Below are 9,289 nucleotides of genomic sequence, written 5' to 3'. Positions count from 1 at the left end.
AGGACACGGGACCGGTGCTGCTGCTGCGGGAAAATCCTGTATTTATTGAAAAAGCACGCATCTGCTCCACGGCTGCAGTTGTCATCCCGGACCCGATGGGTGCGTCAGCCTCCGAGGGAATAAAATGAACGAAATTAACAATAGGCGCAGAAAGGAGAGGCAGAGACCAACATCCCTCGCGCCCCTTCATCCCATGGTGCTTCAGTTAAAGCCAACAGGGAATTGCTTCGATTCCCAATATTCTGGAGCCTAAAATTTGGTGTGGACAGGGCCAGGATGCAGCATTGTCCCAGCAAAGCCAAGAAAAAATGTCCCTTTTAGGAGAAGATGCAGTAGCCTTTGGGAACTCGTGGCCAATTTTAGACAAGGCAGGAGATGGTGTAAGCAGATTTGGAGCCCAAGCATTTGTGTTTTCTTTTAAAAACCACCTGGAAACAGAAAGCCATGTGGGGTCTCCAGGGGCCCTCCAAGGGCAGGGGGGGGATGTAAGATAAAACACATTGGCAAGATAAATATCCCCAGTTTCACAATGCCAGACACCCAAACTATGAGTATGTTTCAAGGTGACTCCCTGTGTGCCCAAGTGGAGGAATGGCCCCTCTGGTGTCCCAGCAGCAGCTGGATCCCTGCTGGGGGTTCCAGCTTTTATAGGTTCCAAGTCAAGGCCCAGAGAACATGCTACACCTGTGCCTTGCCTTACCTGTTAGTCCTCCCCACTGTTCCTCCTGAAGGGGGGCTGTGCTTCCCTGCTCTCTGGAGAAGGCTCTGCCTGGCACCTAGCAGCAAGAGCACATGGATGGGACAGGAACACCCCACACCTCCCCTCCAGGTGAGCCTGTGCCAGGCAGGGCCCCACGTCCCAGCTCCCCCTGAGCAGGAACAGCCCAGCCCTCCTGCTCTCCTGGGCCAGGCCAGCTCTCAGGGACAGCAGAGGATGTGCCTGTCCAGGGTCACCTGCTGAGCTCTCAGTCAGTGCACTGCAAGAGCTGGGGGAAAAGCATTCCCAGGAACAGGCCAGCAGAGAGCTGCAGGCTTTAGAGGTGCCTTAGGAGGAGCAGGTCACACACAGGTAAGACAGTTTTGCTCCTGAGAAATGTCATTACTTTAGACCACACACAAAAAGCCAGTGCACATCTACAGGTGTTTGAAGGTTCAGTGACCCATTACCACCACAGGCTCTCCTCCATGGAAACCCTTCCTTTCCCCTGCCAGCTGTTTCAGGATGGTCTTCTGCAGCAATGGTGCATCTGCTCCTCTTACAATAGCCACTAATTCTCCTCCCTGGAAGGTGTGGAAAGCAAATCAGTCAGGAAGGGCTCAGGTTGTGTTCTCTGGGCTCTGGAATTCCCCACAGCAGCACAATCACCCACACTATATGTATCCTCCCCCCCCACCAGAGCTGCTCTGCTCCACAGCAAGAGGGAAACCTTGGAACAGCCTGCTCTGTGCCTCCTCATCAATCTCAGGATGAAGCAATGCAGATTGTGAGAGGAGTGAGCTCCTGCAGAAGCAGCAGGCTGAACCTGAAGGCTCCACAGGGCAGCACACTGGCTGTATATTCTTATCTGCACAGCATTTGATTACCAGCAGATACAGAGCAAATAAAATTGTTCCATAACACGTTAAAGAAATAAAACATCCTCCCCAAAGGACTGTTGTTCCCACCAGCAGGTCATATTTATTGCTATGCAACCACTGGGAAAATATTTTCACTCACTGTATAAAAGAGAAAGACAGGCTCACATTGTCCTCTGTATTTTTCCAGAGCATCAACGGAATCAACTTCAGCCTAAAAGGAATGTAAAATGAAATAGGTGTTTCTAGAAAAGCATTTCTGCTCCAGAGGGATGCACACACGAGTGCCTGGACTCAGACACCCTCAGCTGGCTGGACCTCACCCCCCACAGACAGGAAAACACCTCTGGACCCCAGACTTAGGGGACAAAATGACACTGGTCCGAAGCAGGGGCACAGCCAGCTCACAGCTCACTTCAGAGCCTGAGAGGCAGGCAGATGTCACCTGCAGGAGCTGGAGCAGCACTCCTGTGGGACAGGAATATCTATTCCCAGCAGCTTGCCTGGGTGAGTCCCAGAGAAAAAGCCTGGAAAGGGAATTCAGGGCTCCTGCCCATGAGGCTGAGAAGTGCCAGGAGGAGCTGCAGAGGCAGCAGAGACAGGAGCTGAGCCATGAGAAACCTCACTGCCCTCAGCTCTGTCCTCAGTCCAGAGCTGCCACCAGCCAGGAGAGGCACCAGAACACAGAGTCACCACATGGCTCAGGCAGGGAGGGACTTGTGAAGGGCTCCAGTCCCAGACCCTGCCCAGGGCAGGGCAGGGCTGCTCTCGGTGATACAGGAGGTTGTGTCAGTTTTGAGCTTTTCCAAGAATCAGCTCTACACACCACTCTGGGAACTTGTCCCAGTGTCCTACACTCCCACCTGAATACTTTTCTATTTACTTGGACCTTTCCCTGCTGCAGCTTATCCCATTATCTCATGTCCTGCTGCTGTGTTACTCTGACAGACATCAGTCTCTGCCTGCTCCATCCTCCTCCCACTGGCCATCTGTCCCTTTTCCTCTCCAAGGTGACCAAATCCAGCTCCTTCAGCCTCTCCCTGTACATCAGAGGCAATGTGTTAATGCCTCTGTCTAATGTAACTTGCTTAAGTAGAAATCTGGAAAGCATAGAGCAGGTGAAACCTAAAAATCCTTAATTATATGAATACTTATAGATATACCCAAGCCCCTGTATGTGGCAGGTTCATTCCCAGCACCTGCAACTCCTGCACTGCTATGGTTTGGGCTAAATATTGGAAAGAGAAGTGATTTCAGCCCTTAGACCTCAGCTGATTTCAGAGGACTGGGTATTTCAAGCAGTGCCAACTGAGATCTTACCACAGCAAAATGCAGGAGGTCACTGCCAACTCCATTCTTGATTTTTTGGAACAGATTCACTACTGGTTTGCATGGGCCACACCAGGCTTGAAATACATCAACAACTGCAAGCGGGAAAATGGGTCAGAAGGAGGCACAAATGGGTCAGTTTAGACAAAGACCAATAAACCACAGGCTAGAAGGGCTAGATTCAGCTCTGAACTGGAAACCATTGCAAGGTTTGAAATGCTGCATCAGAGGACAGAACCACATTACAAAATAACAAGCTAAGAATGATATGGAGGAATGTTAAGTAGAAACATGGACATGGCTGTGACCTTGGAGACAGCAGATTTCCCAGGGAAAGCTGCTGCACAGAGGTAGAGCACAGGAGGTTTTCCCAAGAACCTTGGGAGCCAGGGCTGTTCCTTGTGCTGGGGACAGTCCTGTTCCAAGCAGTGGAGAGTGGACCAGCACTGCTTGGATTGCAGGGTGACTGTCCCACATAAACGAATGTCCCACAGCCTCCTGCTGGTCTCAACTCGGTTAGAATGGTTTTTTTCTTCCATTCAGGGTAAGGGGAATGGAGAGACTGACTAAACATCCTTAACACCAGTAATTCCTAACAGTCCTGGCATCCTTTCAACACAGAACAAAGCAATTCAGTGTGCTGACCAAACCCTTACCAATGAGTCCTTTGAGACACAGCACTTCTTCCCAAAGCTCCTGGCTAGTAATGTTAATCTGTGTGTAAAATTGAAAAAACAAAGTAAAAGCCACAGTAATTCATCAGGTACTCCCAGTTGCTGCAAACATATTGACAAACCACTGCAGAGGGACACACCTGCCTGAAGAGGCATTACCTGAGCACTCAGGAAACTCCTCTGGCTGTGGTTCTCTCACCTCTGACCAACTGATCAGGATGTCTCACAAGGTCCAAGGAAAGGCAGAGGGAAAGGGCAGCAGCATCCAGCCAAGGGCAAGTCCTCCCCTGTTTAGTGGCACTACTGGAACAGTGGCTGCCTGGGGGTCCCAAACTCAGTTTGCAGAGGGTTGTTCTGGGGCCTGGCTGGGGCCTCCAAACTGCGATCCCAGACCCACAGCCCCCTCGTCAGGGTCTCCATCTGCCTGCCCAGGGTTCCAGCTGAACCACACCTCGTTCAGGCCCAGTCCTCACAGGGTTTATGAACCACCTGATTCTCCAGCAGCAGTTTCTCACCTTGCCTGCACACAAGCTCTACTATTTGAGATTTTTCAGCCCTGATAAACTAAACTAGCAAATACACAATTTCCATGGTGCGTGGGCATTAGAGGGTGGTCTGAACCCAGCATGTCCTTACCTGAATTCCCTGCTGTTACCTAAAGACTTCCAAAGCACAGTGAGCAGAGAACACAAGGTTCTAGGCTGGGAGGGGCCTGTGGAGTCCTTCATCTAATCCCCTGCACAAAACTCAGCATTAGATCAGCTTGCTCAGGGATTGACCCTGTCAAGGATGCCCTAGATCATTCCACACACAGCACCACCCACTCTATTATCCCACACTCCCAATACTGTTATTAGAAAGGATATAATCCTTCACATTTTCCCCATTTTACAGGACTTGCCCTTCAGTATGTACTTAGAAAAACACAGCAAATTAAAATAAAAAAGGCTTCTGGAGAAATGCAAGATCTGGTTTTGTTCATCCTGAACAATGAAGATTCCTGATTCCTTCCTCAGTGGGTATCATCAACCCCAGCTACATTGAGACTGCAGTGGAAGACAGTAACTTCCATCAAGGTCAGCTATTTCACAATAATTAACACAAAGGGACATTAAAGGGCTGCTAAAATCTCATAGCCAAGAATTCCAAGAGTGGAAACTCCAGTGTAAATGAAATGCCCTCTCCCAGGTGTTCAGAGCTGTGTCACTGGGGGTCACACAGGGCAGTTTCTCCAGGGCCTTGTCTCACTCAGGGAACAGGGAGCTGTTCAGACACCTCTGTTTATTTGCCTTTTCAGCACATGACCCCAAGCTTAGTTTTCTCAGAGAACACCTGCAGAACTACAACATTTAATTATTTAATCCTAATGCTGGGACCACCCTCAGAGTGTTCCACAGAATGCTAATGAGTCTAAATGATTTATGACAGTATTTTGTTATAATGAATTTGGCCAAAAGTTCAAATGCTGGACTCAAATACTGCTGGCACTCTTTAAGGTGCTTTGCTAATTTGGATGCCCTGAGGCTGCTCGGACTTGGCTTTTCTCTAACAAAAGCAGATCCCTTCCAGGACATCCCCTCATGTCCTACACAGGTTCAGCTTTCATCTGTAGGTGTAAAAAATCCCAGATGTGCAATGTAGACCTGGATTTCCCTTCACTGCCAACGGGGCACAGTCTAGTTGATGTAAAGTTCCCCATCCCACAGAAACACAGCTGGACAAGCAGCAACAGAAACTGTTCCTACCTTCATAAAGTGCCCCTCTTTTCTTGTTACATATGCTCACATTTCCCAGTTTAAACAGGGAAGAAACGAGGTCATAGAGCCAATAATATCTTTCATCATTTCTCTCTTGTGAAGACTGAACTGCTCTCAAAATTTGAAGCAGACCTGCAGAACCCATTTTTGGTTTTCAATGTTTTTGTGTTGTAAAATGCTCTTAGAACCTCCCTTCTCCCCATGCAGTAGTTATAAAGCATCACTAGGTCACCTGTGCAGTGTAAACAGGAAAAATTCCTTTACACATCACTGTGAAAATAGATTGTTCAGCCTTTGAGTTTTTCTTGTACCTTCTAGCTTTTCTACCTTTACAGCAATCTGTTTGAATACATAACCTGGTCAGAAATGTCCAGTAACTCTTGCCATCCAGGACATGTGCCAACCCCACACATTGTCCTAAATGTCCTCTAAGCTATTACCTCACAGAGGTATTTTTGTCTCTGACAGCAGCCAAACCCGTGCTAGGCCCCAACGGCCGCAAACACAACCTGCAGCCCTGCAGCAGCTCCCTCTGCACCCCACAGCCCTGACTGGGGACAAGTGTGACTTGCCAGGTCCTCCCACATGTCCCACCTGCGTCCAGGGATGCCTTTTTCCCACAAGGACCTTGCAGTGGGGCTTTGCCAGCAGAATCTGAGATACCCCAAGATTGAACTCCATCCTTTGCACTTACTGAGAGTTTACAAGGTCTGCTAAAGGCCTGGCTACTACTGACCTGCAGCACTACCTCCTTTTTCTTTGCAGCCATCCTTCTGCAGGAACAGGGTCCTTTGAGCAGCTGTCCCAAGCACAAAGTGCTACAGGTGGCTTCTAATCACCTGGAGCCAAGTGCTGACCAACCTGCACCACAGAGAAAGCTTTGTACCTGGCTCTGCTGCTCCAGCCCGGGCACAGCCCCCACAGCAGAGCTGCAGTGCCCCAAGCCTGGACTCACCTTAGCTCACACCTCCCCCAAGAGTCGAGGTGCTGCTGCGTGGCTTTAACTGCAGCTCCCTCCAGGCCCTTGTGCAGCAGCTGGCAGAACCCCAAGGCTGCCATGGCAGCACTGGCATCGCCAGGGCAGCGTCAGCCCAGCCCAGCCCCTCCCTCCCCCGTGGCCAGTGCCGCCTGCAGCTCCATCTCCCCTGGGACTCCCGGAGCAGCAGCTGCAGCTGGAGCCTTTCTGCCTCCTATGCCTGCCTCACCTGCCCAGCACCCCCAGCCCAACACTCACCCTCCACTCCAGTTTTCCCACCTCTCTCCTAAACTGGGGGCTCAAAGCAAGGCGTGGATCCAGCTGTAAGCTCACAGCACTGAGCAAGGGTGTCCCCCTCCAAACTAGCTCAGGTTGTGGAGGTTTGTGGTTTTCTTTTCCTCTCTGCAGCGAGAGCAGTGCCAGTGCCCAGCACTCCTGGCAATGCTGTTTAGGCAGGGCTGCTGCTCTTACCCCATCCCTTCCCACACCTGGGCACGCTGGGCTGCAGGGGCACACCTTGGAGCTGCTCCTTGTCACACAGCACACGATGCCTGCTGGCCTGGTCCTCCAGCTGCTCACTGTCCTGGCTAAGGATCCAGGTGTTGGTACTTCAAGGCCCCCAGAATGTCTCCTTTGGTGGCAATCAGCCTGCAGAAAAGCTCTGATGATTTTGACCACCACTTGCAAACTGACAGCTCTTCTGCTCACATTTCAGGATTACCAAAGAAAGCCCTTTTAAAGCCATTTTCTACTCTTCAAGAACCTAATCTCAGGCACCTCAATTATTCCTCTGCTTGCTGTGTCACTGCTTCAACAGTTTTGTGGAAGCACAGCATCCACAGCAATGGGTAAAGTCTGTAAAAATAAATTTTAAAAAGTATGAGATGTTTGCCTTTAGAATATCCTGGCACAAGCTGTTTTATGCAGGTTTCTTGGCTTCTTTCACTGCCACAATGCAAATCTGTGACTGGAACAATAGCCACAATGATGTTTTATTTCATTTTCTGTGTGAGAAAGACAGTCCAAACGTGGAATGAAAGTGGTGGGAGAGCCAAGGGTACCATTGTCTGATAGCTGGTGTCCCAAATGCCCTGCTCAACTTCACTCTGTAGCAATGTGTAACCTCTGAAAGAAGGACTCCCATCACTAGACCCATGTATAAAGAGAGGACATACTTATCAACATCCATCAGAATGGCTTTTCAGCAGAGAAATGGCCCAAGAACAGCAGAAATCCTGGTGATTCATATGATGTCCAGACAAAGTTTGCTTTGGCACTTAAAGCAATCCTGGAATTCACAAGCTGCTGCTACCTCATAAAGCTGGGAAAGCTCTGGGTGACCAGCAAAGTCTGTCCCACTGTGAATATCAGGCTGTAGAAAAGCTGACATAGAAAGCTCATATTTCTTCAGGAAGCTGAGAAAAATCTAGATGTTCTGGTAAAGTTCTTTTTATTTACAGTATTCTTCTTTTTGTACATACCTATAGCAACATCAAAAATTATTCACAAAGTTTAACTGAATGTAAAAATGTTCTCATCCAACAGTTTGTCCTCTCTATACCTGTGGAAAATGTCACCTGTTCTCATGCAGCAACAAGATTGTCTGAGCATTGGTTTTTAGTTTTTCTGGCAGAATTTTAGGAAACCACCTCAAAAATTGTACAGAGATACTTTTACTCACCTTTTTTCTGAACACCTATAGGCACCAAAGTTCTATAGAAGCAAACTCGCATTTGCTTTTAGAAATGTGAGTTGCGGAAGGATGAGAAGAGATACATAAGAACTCGAGCTCCTAAATACAGACAGGAGTGCAAATGGAGCAGGGAGATGCCCACTGGACAGTTTTGCATTTACAATAACTGCCTCAGAACTTTTTTCTCAGTTCAAGCAAAAATATATTTGATTGAATTTTATAAACAAGACTTTGCTTCTGAGGTACTGAGATTTAACAAGTTCTCACATATTTTTACTTTCCCTTTTATTCAACCCCCAAAGTCCATCATAAAACATGTGCAGAAGGACATTAAGAACTGCCAGTCACCTACTGCAGTGCCTGGGGGGAAAAGTGTCAGGTGCTCACTTTTATTTGTCTTTGAGAGTGGAAGAAGTTACATGAAATGCAGATATTCTCCTTTGCAACCAAGTGATAACAGTTATCTGATATACAGCACATTCAAATTCCAGGCCAAACTGTGGTCACATTTTCTAACACAAAGATTTACCTTGGAAAAAAAGTAAGGCTGTCATCACAATTTGACCTTCTGATTAGAAATAAAAGATTTAGATAATTATCAAAATTGGTTAGCAAAGTTACAGACTTCTCTTCTTGCTGCAGCCTTCCTGAAGCTCAGTGTAAGAGAAGAAGGATTTGGTTTAAGACATTGGCTGCAAACTCTAGTGCCTGTTAGTGCTAAGTAAATACAGTGTCTGGAGAGTCTGACTATGAACTATGGTCTAAACTGAAACCAGAAAGGAGACCTGGGCAGAGAGTCAGAGCCCTGAACTGCCTGAGGGCTCTGCCATTCCAGCCTGACCTCACACAGTCCTCTTCACTTGCACTCGTGTTTCCCCCTGCCTTGCAGGCACCATTTCAGGAACATCTGGACAGTCCAGGCTTCTGGATGCAGTCACACCCCACCAATTATCCAGCAATCTAAATCCATGCATGTGTGTATAGCTGCATATATACAGAAAATCTGGAGCAACATTACTGAATATAAAACAAGACAGAACCCCCAGTTTTTCCATCCCTTCCCCAACTTAATGCACCCAGCTGATCATTTGTGGAAATAATTTGGAAGTCACTTAACTATTTGTGAAGATAAAGATGCAAAACAAAAGCAATCCCTTAATCCTGCTTGCCAGCTCCTTTTAGTCTCTGGAAGGTGTAACTTCTGCAACACACTGCTCCACTGATATCAGTGATCAGCAAATCCTTCTGACCATGAATAAGCCAATCCTTCAGCAATTAGCTGAGC

Source organism: Geospiza fortis, unplaced genomic scaffold (assembly GCF_000277835.1).
Source record: "Geospiza fortis unplaced genomic scaffold, GeoFor_1.0 scaffold118, whole genome shotgun sequence".
NCBI classification, from domain to species: domain Eukaryota; kingdom Metazoa; phylum Chordata; class Aves; order Passeriformes; family Thraupidae; genus Geospiza; species Geospiza fortis.
This window is presented reverse-complemented; position numbering follows the sequence as displayed.